At 34.4% G+C, this 14369-nt stretch overlaps 1 long non-coding RNA gene across 1 annotated transcript in view; it reads left to right on the top strand.

Annotated features, from left to right (window-relative positions):
* The first annotated feature begins 531 nt into the window (after window positions 1–531).
* Window positions 532–14369, top strand: part of LOC306653172 — a 183301-nt gene continuing 169463 nt past the window's right edge. Inside the window, exon 1 of the long non-coding RNA XR_013761662.1 lies at window positions 532–610. This is a non-coding gene — a long non-coding RNA (uncharacterized lncRNA). The remainder of the gene's footprint in view (window positions 611–14369) is intronic.

Genomic DNA, 14369 nt, shown 5'->3' on the forward strand with positions numbered 1-14369 from the left:
GTATGGAGTGAAGTTTTCCATCATTAGCCTGAACCATGAATGTATCTCAGGATCAGGATCTTTATACTGTTAACTTATGGTATCCCAATCATTTCCCGGCTCTTTTTGAAAAGGGGGAGCAAAGAACAGCAGTAATGATAGTAACCAATATATAGCCTTAAAATAAAAGCCTACTTCATACTATGACATCTATAAAATTAATTGCCACATGAAGAGGAATGGTGAGGTCAACATTTACCATCAGCACCAACAATAAGCAGCTGTAAACTAAATCTAACATTAAACAGCAGTTGTTAATTATGTTGTCCACTATATTAATAACAACAACAATGTGAATAGTGGGGATAAGAATTATATACACTAAATAGTTCTATCAGATAGTGAAATTACAGTTCCTTAAGTGAAGAGAAAGTGGTGTAGGAAGGCAAGAGATAATTTGATATATTTAAAAGGAACAAAGGGAAAGCTGGAGAGATAGCAGGTGACAGTTTAAAAGAGGAGTAAAAAAATAACTAAAAGTAAAAAATAAGGAAAGAGGCAGAGGGAACACAAATTTGGCTATTGGATGGAGAAGAAAGTGAAGAACAAGTTTTCAGAGGAACAAAACCAGGTATGAACAATAACAACAACAGCAAAAATCAAAACAAATCCACATGAAATTTTACTCCTCCAAAGTCAAAATAAGGTTAAATAACAAATGGGTGAAGAAAAAAATGCTATTATAGTGAGTGAAGCTAGATGTGGTGGCACCCGCCTGTCATCCCAGTGACTTGGGAGGCTGAAGCAGGAGGATTGCGAATTTAAAGCCAGCCTCAGTAACTTACCAAGACCCTAAGCAACTTAGCAAGACCCTGTCTCAAAATAAAAATAAATAAATAAATAAATAAATAAATAAATAAATAAATAAATAGGACTGTGGATGTGACTCAGTGGTTAAGCTCCCTTGGGTTCAATACCTGGTGCCAAAAATAAATAAATTAATTAATTAAATAAAATAAAACATATATATACACACACACAGGCACATATATGTATATTCTCAAAACAGCACAGGGAGAACACACACACATACAGAATGAAGAAAGTAAAATAAATAAATAAACATTAGAAAATAAAAGGGAAAAAAAATAGGTCCAAAATTCCTCTTGGTAAATGAAGGGCCTGTTTTCACTGAGGTAATCAAAGCTGTTGGCAAGGATGAATATTCATGGCTTATGGTGTTGTGCCATTATTTGCATTTCTTTTTGGGCTCTGTATACCTTCGATCAAAGACTGGGGGTTGTTAAATCTTACTTCTTTGTGTTGCTCACCAAGCTGCCAGTTCTTGTGACCTGAAACCAAAGCTGATAACTTTTTGGTAACTGTCGGCTTCCTTTCTCACAGTTTCGGATAGGATAGGCTGGGGAGCACGGACAACTGGAGTGTTGTATGGACAGACTAGGTTGATGTACTCCTAGGGCCTGGTTGATGCAGAGTTGTTTTAAATGGGAAGTTCCAGCTGCTAGGATTTAGTTCTGGCTGTTTTATGGAACTTCACTGGAAGGTATTTGAGATTAGATCCACATCTCTTCTTTGCTGAGGAGTGGCTGTTCTCTATTGGAAGTCTGGGTCTCAGAAATCTCCTGAAAATTTCACTCTTAGAATGGGGGATTTAATGTTCCACTAGTCTCACATATTTCATTACCAGGGATGTGGATTTCCCAAAATCAGACCTGGAGTGCAGACACACCTGTGTGACCAGTTTCTGGCCTCTTCCCAGCTGCTGGCATGAGCTGCCAGCCACAAAGGGAACTTGAGCCTCTCTACCCTTCAGTATTGCCAGCCTGGATCACTATAGGCACAATCCTCTCTGTGCCTGTTTCGGTCACCCTTGTCCACGCAAACTCTGAGCCCCACAGTAGGCAACTGCTGGGTCAGTTTGGCAACACCTTTTATGAGCTCCTGATTTCTCAACTTTGCAAGTTATTGCAATGCCACTTCTCTTAAGATATGTAGAAAACATTTGGAAAAATACACCATTTCATGTTAAAAAATTTTTTAAAAAACTAGGAATGGCAGAGATCTCCCTCATCCTGATAAAGGCCAGTGTAGGGAAAGCTAATGAAAAGAGAAAGAAACAAGACATAGATTGTCAAAGACAAAGAAAACTACTTTTATGTGCAGATAGTGTGGTCCTGTGTGTGTGTGTGTGTATGTGATATATATGTATATATATATCACTTTATCCTAAAGAACACACACACACACACACACACACACACACACACACCACATGCTCAACTGTTGGAACTTATAAATGAGTTCTGCAATGCTGTAGGCTATAAGATCAATACATACAAAAAGTTATTCTATGCACAAGCAATAACCAAGATTAACATAAAATTAAGAAAATAAAGCAATTACAAAAAGCACCAAAATACTTATGTATAAGTTTAATAAAAGAGTTCAAAAGGTGTACACTGAAAACTAAATAAGTCATTAGACATCTTATGTTCATGGATTGGCAGACTTAATGTCATTAAGGTGGCAGTGGTACCTAAATTCAACTACAGATTCAATTCAATTCCTATCAAAATTCCTCCCAGTTTTCTGACAGAAATTGATTTTCAAATCCTATATCTGATAAAATAATTGGATCAAGAAGCTGTAAGAACTCCTACAATGCAACAATAAAGACAAAATAATTAAAAAATAAGCAAAATATTTGAAGATATTTATTCACAGAAGACATAGAAGTGACTAATAAGCATATGAAAGATGCCATACTTCATTAGTAATTATTAATATTAGACAAAAATCAAAATTATACTTGTATGGCTATGATCAAAAGAAAGATAGTAAATATTGTCACTGAGGTAGAGAACTGAGGACTCATTAATTACTGGTAGGAATGTAAATGGTGCAGTCACTTTGGTAATCATTTAAAATATTAAAATATTAAATATGAAGTTAACCTTATTATCTAGCAATTCCATTTTTACCTAAGTGAAGTGAAAACAAATTCGCCCAGAAGTGTGTATACAAATGTTCATAGTAGGATCATTCATAGTAAGTGAAGTGTAGGAAAAAACTGAATGTTCAAATGTAGCATATTTATACAATTGAGTACTATTTTGCAATTTAAAAATGAGGTACCAATTCATGCTACAACATGGAGGAACCTTGAGGAAATAATACTAAGTGAAGAAAACAATTATAAAAGATTGCTTATTTTATCATCCCATTTATATAAAATGTCCAGAATAGACAAATTTATAAAGACAAGAAATTGATTGCATAAGCTTCATTAGGGAATGACAGCTAATAGATATTGGGTTTCTTTTATCAGGAACTAAAACAGGTGGTTTATCTCAGTGGTGGAACATACCTTGCATGCATGAGACCCTGGGATTGATTCCCAATACTGCCAAAAAAAAAAAAAAAAAATAATAAAACTAGATGGTGATGTTGGTTACACAACAATCATCACACACTATTCCCTTGTGAATAAACTTAAAACATTGAATTGGACATTTTAAATGTGTTAGTTTTATGGTATGTGAATTATATCTCAATTAGCTGTTAAATGATTATTTAAAGAATAAAAAAGTAATTTGTTATTTGTCAAGTGTATGAGTCTCATGTATGAAAACAACCCAGTGTTAGCTTTCTGTCACTATAATGAAAAGTTTGAGCAAATTAACTTAGAAAAGTTTTATTTTGGTTCATGGTGTTTGGAGGTTCAAGTCCAAGATTAAGTGGCCCCCCTTCTTAGGGCCTCTGATGAGGCACATGGCATAATAAAATGCTTACATCATGTGCCAGGAAGCAAGAGCAGGGGAGGAGAGAGACAGGAAGGGATATGGGTACCATAATTCCATTCCAGGGCACACTGCCAGTAACCTACAGACCTCCTCTTAGCCCCCATCTCCTAAAACTTCTGTCACCTTCCAATAACACCACCCTGAAAACCAAGCCTTTAACACATAGACCTTTGGGGACACTAGTCCATCTCAGAAAAATAGTCAAATGTCTAGGAGGAAATGCATTATACCAAGTTTTTTTTTATGCCATTTAACCAACATAAAATGGAATTGCATAAAATGCGCAGATAATCCAAACATTTTCAGAAAAATAGGGAAAAGGAAGCACATGAGCGATGGGATGAAGGGATGATAAAGAGTAAGCAATACAATTTGATTTAACGTCTGTGTGGTATTGGCATCATACAGAGAAGTACATTCGTGAAACAGAATAGAAAATTTAGAAATATACCTAAATGAACATGTGCAGTTGATTTTTCTTTTTTAAGAAATGGAGTCTTACTATGTTGCCTGGGCTTCCTGCAAACAAAATCAGCTTTTAACAAAGGCAAAAAAAAAAAAAAAACAAAAAAAAAAACAGTTTGCAAGGTAAGTTTTTTTTTCATATATGGTTGTGAATAATTGCATATAAATGTGCCAAAAATTCAACTCCAGTGTCCATCTTGTTTGATATAAAAATGAGTTAAAAATGTATCACAGACAAAAAAAAAAAAAAAAAAGAAAAAGAAAAACAACAACAACAACAAGAAAACCCCAATGCTATAAAATATATATAAGAAACCTTAGGAGAAAACTGTTGTGTTCTTATATAAGGTAAAATATTTTATTTGTTCTAATTTGTTACACATGATGACAATAGAATGCACCTTGACACATCATAGATAAATGGAGTATAATTTCTCATCCTTCTGGTTGTGCACGATGTAGAATCACACTGGTCTTGTAGTCATATATGTACATAGTGTAATAACTTCAGATTCATTCTACTATCCTTCCTATGCCCATACCCCTTCCCATCCCTTCACTACCCTCTTCCTATTCCAAAATAACTCTATTCTTCCCTACCCCACACCTCCTTTGTGAATTAGCAACTGCATATCAGAGAGAACATTCTGCCTTTGGATTTTTGAGACTGGCTTATTTCACTTAGCATGATCGTCTCCAGTTCCATCCATTTACCAACAAATACCATAATTTCATACTTCTTTAAGGCTGAGTAATATTCTAGTGTGTATATATATTCTTTATCCATTCATCTTTTGAAGGACACTTAGGTTGGTCCCATAGCTTAGCTATTGTGAATTGAGGTGCGATAAACATTTATGTGGCTGCATCACTGTAGTATGCTGATTTTAAGTCCTTTGAGTATAAACCAAGGAGTTGGGTAGCTGGGTCAAATGGTGGTTCCATTCCAAGTTTTCTGGGTATTCTCCATACCACTTTTCGTAGTGGTTGCACCAATTTCCAGTCCCACTAACAATGTGTGAGTGTACTTTTCCCCAACATTGTTGCGAACATTATTGTTGCTTGTTTTCTTGGTAATTGCCATTCTGACAAAGTGAGATAAAGTTTTAGAGTAGTTTTGATTTGCACTTTTGACTTTCATTTGATTTGCAATTTTCTTTGATTTGCTAGAGATGTTGAACATTTTTTCATGTACTTTTTATTCTGTGAAGTATCTGTTCAGTTTCTTAGTCCATTTATTGATTGGGTTATTTTATTTTTTATTTTTATTTATTTATTTATTTATTTTTTTGGTGTTATTTGAGTTCTTTGTGTATCCTGGAGATCAAAATTCTATCTAAGCTGCATCTGGTAAAGATTTTCTTACCATTCTGTAGGCTCTCTCTTCATGTTATTTATTATTTCCTTTTCTCAGAAGAAGCTTTATAGTTTTAATCTATCCCATTTATTGATTCTTGAGATTATTTCTTAGACTTTAGGAATCTTATTAAGGAAGTCAGATCCTTGGCTGACACAGTGAATAGTTGAGCCTACCTTTTCTTCTCTTAGGTGCAGGATCTTTGTTCTAGTGCCTAAGTCTTTGGTCCACTTTGAGTTGAGTTTTGTGTAGGGTGACAGAGAGGGGTTTAATTTTATTTTGTTACATGAGGATTTCCAATATTCCCACCACCATTCATTGAAAGGCTGTTTTCCTCCAGTGAATGTTTTTGGCACCTTTGTCTAGTATGAGATAACAGTACTTACATGTATTTGTCTCTGTGCCTTCTATTCTGTATCATTGGTTTACATGTCTGTTTTGATGCCAATACCATGCTGTTTTTGTTATTATGGCTCTGTAATGTAGTTAAATTTCCTGGTATTGTGATGCTTCACTCTTCTTGCTAAGATTGCTTTGGCTATTCTGGGTCTTTTATTTTTCCGAATGAATTTCATGATTGTTTTTTCTAGGTGTATGAAGAATGTCATTGGGATTTTAATAGGAATTGCATTAAATCTGTATAATGCTTTTGTTAGTATAGCCATTTTGACAGTATTAATTCTGCTTATCCAGAAGCATGCAAGTTCTTTCCATCTTCGGAAGTCTTCTTCAATTCCTTTCTTTAGCATTCTGCAGTTTTCATTGTAGAGGTCTTTCACCTCATTTGTTAGATTGATTCCCAAGTATTTTATTTTTTTGGGCTATTGTGAATGGGGTAGTTTTCCTAATTTCTCTTTCCATAGATTCATCATGGATGTATAGGAACATGTTTGATTTATAGGTGTTGATTTTATATCCTGGTACTTTGCTGAATTCATTTATTAGTTGTAGAAGTTTCATGGTGGAATTTTTTGATCTTTTAAGTATAGAATCATGTCATTGGCAAATATTGATATTTTGAGTTCTTCTTTTCCTATTCATAGCCCTTTAATTTCTTTCTCCTAATTTTTTCTGGCTAGAGTTTCAAGGAGATGTTAAATAGAAGTGGTAGAAGAGGGTATCCTTGCCTTGTTCCAGTTTTTACAGGGAATGCTTTCAATTTTTCTTCATTTAGAATGATGTTGGCCTTGAGTTTAGGATAGACAGATTTACAATGTTGCGGTATGTTCCTACTATCCCTAGTTTTTCTAGTGTTTTGAACATAAAGGGGTTCTATATTTTGTTAAATGCTTTTTCTGCTTCTATTTGAGATGAGCATATGATTCTTGTCTTTAAGTCTATTGATGTGAGTTACATTTATTGTTTTTTATATGTTGAACCAACCTTGCATCCCTGGGATGAACCCCATTTGATCATGGTGCACTATCTTTTTAATATGTTTTTGTATATGATTTGCCAGGATTTTATTGAGGATTTTTTCATCTATGTTCATCAGAGATGTTGGTCTGAAGTTTTCTTTTCTGGATATGTCTTTTTCTCTCTTTGGTATCAGGGTGATACTAGCCTCAATAGCCCCTTTTCTATTTCATGGAATAATTTGAGGAGAATTGGTGTTAATTCTTTTTTGAAGGTCTTATAGAACTCAGCTGAGAATCCATCTGGTCCTGGCCTTTTCTTGATTGGTAGGCTTTTGATAATGTCTTCTATTTCATTGCTTCAAATTGATCTGCTTAAATCATGTATATATGCCTGATTCAATTTGGGTAGGTCCTGTCTCTCGATATTTGTTAATGTCTTCAAGATTTTCTATTTTGTTGGAGTGTGAATTTTCAAAATAGTTTCTAATTATCTTCTGCATTTCCGTAATGTCCATTATGGTATTTCATTTTTCATGGTGAATTTTAGTAATTTGAGTTTTCTCTCTCTTCTTTAGCCTGCCTAAGGGTTTATTAATTTTTTTCAAAGAATCAGCTTTTTGTTTTGTCAGTTTTTTGGATTGTTTCTTTTGTTTCAATTTTATTGATTTCAGGTCTGATTTAATTAATTTCTGTCTTCTGCTTTTGGTGTTGACTTGTTTCTCTTTTTCTAGGGCTTTGAGATTAATATTAGGTCTTTTTTTTTCATTGATTTTTTTTTTATTCCTTTAATGAATGAGCTCAATGCAACAAAATTTCCTGTTAGTATTGCCTTCATGGTGTCCTGAGATTTTTATATGTTGTTTCAGTGTTCTCATTTACCTCTATGTATTTTTTTTTTATTTCATCCCTGATTTCTTCCACTATCAATTCTTAATTCAAGTGCATTAATTACTACAGGTCTTAGAGTATCTTCTATTTTTAATTTTCTTATTGATTTCTAATTTCATTCCATCATGATCAGATAGAATGCAGGATATTATCTCCATTTTTTGTATTCACTAAGAGTTGCTTTGTGGCATAAGATATGGTCTAATTTAGAGAAGGATCCTTGTGATGCTGAGAAGAAAGTATATTTACTTATCAATGGATGAAATATTTTATATATGTCTATTAAGTCTAAATTATTGATTATATTATTTAGTTCTCTAGTTTATTTTTTTAGTTTTTGTTAGGAAGATCTGTTCAGTAGTGAGAGAGGTATCTTAAAGTCACCCAGTACTATTGTGTTTTGATCTATTTGATTCTTGGAATTGAGAAGGGTTTTCTTCATGTATATAGATGCTCCATTGTTTGGGGCAGAAATATTTACAATTGTATGTCTTGTTGATGTATAATTCCCTTAAGCAGTATGAAATGTCCTTCTTTGTTCCTACTGATTCACTTTGGCTTGCAGTCTATTTTATATGAAATGAGGGTGGAAATCCCTGCTTTTTAATGTGGTCCATATAACATATAAGTGATATGTTTTTTCCCATCCTTTCACCTTTAGTGTTTGGATGTCTTTGTCTATGAGGTGAGTCTCTTTGAGATAGCATATTGCTGTCTTGTTTTTTAATCCAATCTGCCAGATTGATGACTTTAGGCTGTTAATATAATATTCAAGGTTATTATTGAGATGTAATTTGTATTTCTGATCATTTTGGCTTATTTCTGGTTTTTAATTTGATTTAGTTTCTCCTTTAGTTATTCCTTTAGTGTAGTTCCTTCCTTTGCTGGTTTTCACATTTTTTTTTTCTTCCATTTCATCCTCATGGAATATTTCACTGAGAATGTTCTGTGGTTCCCACTTTCTATTTGTGAATTCTTTAAATTTTTATCATGGAAGGTTTTTATTTCAACTTCAAATCTGAAGCTTAATTTTGCTGGATAGAAAATTCTTATTTAGCATTCATTTTCTTTCAGAGCTTGAAATATATTATTCCAGGATCTCCTAGCTTTGAAGGTCTGGGTTGAGAAATCAGCTGGAATATGAATTGGTTTCACCCTACACGTAATTTGATTTTTTTCTCTCATGGCCTTTAAGATTCTATTCTTATTGTGTATGTTAGTCTTTCTCATTATAATTGCCTTGAGGTAGGTCTGCTATAATTTTGTACACTTGGGTCCTCTAAGCCTCTCGCAGTTAATTTTACATTTAATTCTTTAGGTTTGGAAAATTTTCTGATATTATGTCATTGAAAATATTGTGCATTCCTTTGGTTTGTATCTCCATTCCTTCATCTTTCCCAATACATCTTTAATTTGGCCTTTTCATGTTATCCCATAATTCTTGGAAGTTCTGTTCATATCTTCTTATTGTTTGTCTGCATGGTCAACTTTGTATTCAAGATTATATATTTTGTTTTCATTGCCTGAGGTTCTGTCTTCCAAATGGTCTAGTCTGTTGATGATGCTTTTCATTGAATTTTTAATTTGGTTTATCGATTCCTTTATTTTGAGGATTTTCTGCTTTTTTTCTTTAAGAATCTGTCTTTTTATTGAAGCGATATTTCACTTCCTGTATTTTCTGTCTGATTTCATTTCTTATACTGCCCTTTACTTCCCAGATCAGTTTAACTATGTATATCCTAAACTCCTCTGACATTTCTTCTATTGTGTTGTCAATGGATTCTATTATTGGAGCATCTTCTTTTGTTTGGGGTACTTTTTTCCCTAGTTTTTTCATGTTGTTTTTGTGTTTTCCTATCTAACGGTATGGATCTGGGGCAGTATGGTTTCTACCCTGTAGACTTAAAGTGTCCCTGAAGGTTTCCAATACCTCACCTTTAAGGGGAGAGCGAAGTTAACAGCACCAAATGTAAATAATATACATCCTTAAACCTAATAGCTCCTATTAAGACCTCTACAGTTTTGTCAAAATAAACAGAATATAAAAATAAATTTGCTAAAAGGATGTATAACTTTAAATGGTGGATAAAGAGAGAACAGAAGTGTTATAGGACATTATGTTTATGAGGGAGGAGGAGAGAAGATAGAAGTAAAAATGTATAGGAAGAGTTAAAGAGGAATTGATAGAGATTGGCTGTTAACAGGAGAAAGGAGAGAAAGAGCATCCCGGAAATAGATAAGTGAGAGGAAAAATAAATACAAAGTTTAAAAAAAAAGCAAGAAAAAAATTAAAAAGAGAAAGAAAAATAAAAACATAAGAATACACAACAAAACTGTAAAATACTATTCATACGTCCAAGTCCTCAATAACTGATGTATGAAAAATACTTGGTTTCAAATATGGTAGAGATGTTAGAGAGGAAAAAAAACCTCAATGGAAAATTGAATAATTGTTTCTGTTAGCATTAAAAGTTTCTCAGGTTCCCGTCTCTGCTGATAGGTGGAGTTGTCTGTAGTTTGATGGTAGCTCCTGTCTGGTGGGTGAGCTGATAGCAAGATGCCCTCACATACTCTTCCAACATTTGAAGCCAATGTAGCCAGCCCCATCTGTTCTTGCACACTTCAGGACTCACAGAGTTGGGGATAGTCTGTTTTCTCCCCAGCCCCTCCAACCTGTGTTCCCCCTGGGGAAAATGCCCCCAGTCTCTGACGTTTTATGGGATTGTCAGGCCAAGACTGGCTCACATAGACCCAGTTACTCTCTGATGGATCTGGGCTTCAGATACCCCAGGCTTGGCCACATTGCAATCCCAAGAGCTCAATGCCATTCCAACTTGCAGAGAGACAACCAGGGATGTGCTCACACAGAGGAGTGACCCTGCAAAGAAACAGCAAGATGGCGGCCACTTGTACCCCAGCAGGAAGACCCCAGCACAGCCAAACCTGTAGGCACCCCAACACTGGACCTACAGGCCCTGACTGGTGTCCCCAGACAGAGGTGTGTGTGTCCTGAGATGGTTCTGACTGCAAAGCAGCAGGTACCCTGGCCCTCCAGGCCCTATGTTGGTGTCCCAAGATGGAGGTGGCCTGTGTCAGCAAACCTGCAGGTACCCTGGCAGCAGTGGCAGAGGTGGTGGCACTGAAACTAGACCTCCTGGCAGTGGCAGTTGCGTCCAAGGTAAATATTTCTGAGACAAGATAATCAGAAGAATAATATTTAATGAAAAAAACTAATCAAGTTGACTTCATAAAAAATACTTCTGCTTTTGAAAGACTTTGTCAGGAGAAAGACAAGCTACAGAGTGGGAAAAATGTTCAGAAAGTTCTGATTGAGGGTTTCTGTCTTATAAATTTTAGCAAAACTTTTTATATCATTTCATTAATTTTATTAATTTTAAACATTTATTTAGATTCTGTGGGTATACCAAACCCATAAAGATATGCATTGAAAATATTGGAATATTTTATTTTCAGGAGATTAATTTCAGTAGGTTTGTAAAATGTATTGCTTAGAAAATTTTGTCCTTAGTAACAGAAATTACTAAAGTTGAATTAAATTAAAAAAAGAAAATTATATTTACATTTCAGAAGTTATAAGACCAAATTTATAGGGAAAAAGAGGTGTGGAAAGAACAAATTAAATCCTTACATTCTCATGAAAACAGAACTTAGAGTAATATTATTACCACAGTTCCCAGGTTCTCTGTTTGCCAGGAAACACACATTGCTTGATCCTCTTGTAACACAGCACTGATGTAGAAGCCTTTGAACTAGCCACTTCTCACATGGGAAATAGTATGGAATTGTGTGGAAAGGAAACAAAATTTTTCAGAGTAGTTTTGTGATCAAAGAATTGTGAAGCAACTATGGTGTTAAGCAGAAAGTGCAGGGAGAAGAAGGAATGATTTCAAAGAAATATTGTTGAGGCCTCCACATCTCTGCAAAGTGTTTGAACTTGAAATAAAAAATTACTTTGAATTTAATTTTGGGCATTGAAATTGTACTTCCTTTGTGTAGTATACTTTCAATGGACTTCTTCCCCTCTGAATCATAGAAAACAGAAAATAACCGTTGTGACTGTTTTTCCAATCCTCCAAACATACCAACTTTCACCCCAGAAACAAATAAGGAGGAAGTTAATTCATACATAAAATGGAGGTCTTAATGCATTTGTGGGAGCATAATTCTTCAGATACAGGTAGACTTTTGACATCCAAAAGTTCATGGCAAAAGAGTTTGATCAAGTTTTTGAATTTTAAAATTTTTAGTAATTTATTTTAAATTTACAAACATAATTGTGCATACTTATCAGGTACAATGCGATATTTTGATCTACATGAACACGTACAAAGAGTCAACATATTCTTCACTTCACCAATGACATTTTTATTGTTGTAAGGATATTAAATCTATTTTTGCAATCTTTTAAAATAATATTTTTAGTTGTAGATGAACACAATTCCTTTAATTTATTTATATGTGGAGCTGAGAGTCAAACCCAGTGCCTCTCACATGTTAGGCAAGCATTCTATCACTGAGCCACAATCCCAGCCCTATTCTTGCAATTTTGACACGAACAATACATTATTATTATTTGTGACTACTGTGTGGTACAATAGATCACTAAAATGTATTCCTCCAGTCTACCTGAAACTTTGTACTCTTTAATCATTATCTCTTCTTTTCCCATTCTCCCTAATACCTCAGTGCCTGGTAGTCTGCTTTCTACTCTCTTTTCTATGAGATAAAGTTTTTAAGATTTGAATCTTAAAATACAAGCGAGATCACAGAGTATTTGTTTTTTCCTGTTCCTAACTTCTGGAATGTGTGGGTGAGGGGATTTTCTGAAGGATCATTATGAACCAGCTGATATTCCAGAAGGTCACATATAAATACAGAATGTATGTGTGCATGTTGAATTTGAATGTGGACCAAGATCAGTCTTGTTTCTTCCTTTTTCTTTTTCCTTTTCTTTTTAATTGTAGATGGACACAATATCTTTATTTCTATGTGGTGTTGAGGATCTAACCCAGTACCTCACATATGGTAGGTGAGCACTCTATCACTGAGCCACACCCCAACCCCTTGTTTCTTCCTTTTCTTGAGTTACATGTGTGGTACTCATCCTTTTTATTGATGTTCCATATTCATTTGTGTCCTGCATGGCTTTGGGTTTACATAATGTATTCTTTCTTTCAAGGCTCCTATTATCAAACAATATATGTTATCTTCTGTTTTGTGTTGCTATAACAGGTTTCCACAGACTGGATACCTTATAATGAACAGAAATTAATTTCTCATACTTCTGATGTCTGGGAAGTCTAATATCAAGGTGCCTAACTCTGGAGTGCGCCTGCTGTGTCTTACCATGGTAAAACATGAGAGGGTAGTGGGGGGTGGGGGAGAGAAAGAGAGAGAGAGAGAGAGAGAGAGAAACAAAAGCAGACACTCAGAGAAAGAGTGAGTGTTGAAACCTCAACACTTTCATTATTAGATTACCACATTCATGAGGATGCACCCCTCGCTAGTCCCCACCTTCCTACCCTTTTGTTTTGGGGATTAAGTATACACTGCATGCTTTTGGGGGACACATCTGAATTACAGCAGCGCCCTCATAAAATTTGCTTTTCTTAATTATGTTCTGCAAAATGAGAACTTTCCTTGTAATTCTAGGAGTGATTTTGTTCTATTTTATAGTACTATCATTTTCTATTTTCATCTATAGCTTTTTTATTAAAGAGAAAGACATATTATTTGTTTGCTATTTTAAATTTAGCTTTAAATAGATAACTCATGGACACAGGATAAAAGGGAACAATATTTCATGAAATTTAAATTTTAACCTTTGCCCCAATTTCCTAATTACTCAGCAATTCTTCTTACATGTAATCAGTATTACTAATGTCCTATGTAACCTTTTAGATATTTCCATGTATAATCTTCTGTGTCTGTTTTCTTTAACAAATGTTAACTACTATAAGTAATACCTTGTACACTGCTTTTCCCCCATAGTACACAGTATGCTACTCTTACTGCAATAAAACTAATTTCCATAGTGATGTGCAAAATGAAAAATGATAAGAAACTTGAATTCTTTAATACTAACTATCTTCCCTGGTTGCTATAATTTTGCATTTTTGACTTAACCAACAAATAAAATGCGTGCCTACTGAGGTAATATGGCAAGCATTTATACTAATTAAACTGACTAGAGAAGGCAATTTATTATTTAACATGGAAGTAAATTCTTGAAAACATGTTTAAATGAGTCCTTCTTGCTTTAAAATTTTAACACGTAGACAATACTTCAGAATAATGCTAAACTATATTAGGAGTTCAGATATATTGAGTAAGAGATCAATTCCAAAACAATTTATTTATGTGGAATTCATGGGATCAATAACTCAAGTTTCTTGCCAGCTAAGAGTTTCAGCAGTTTTTAGTATAATGATAATTTGAGTGCTTCCTTGGTTAGAGTTGGTGGTTTTGGTGTTTAAG

This window comes from Sciurus vulgaris, assembly GCF_902686455.1.
Source record: "Sciurus vulgaris genome assembly, chromosome: 2".
NCBI lineage: Eukaryota > Metazoa > Chordata > Mammalia > Rodentia > Sciuridae > Sciurus > Sciurus vulgaris.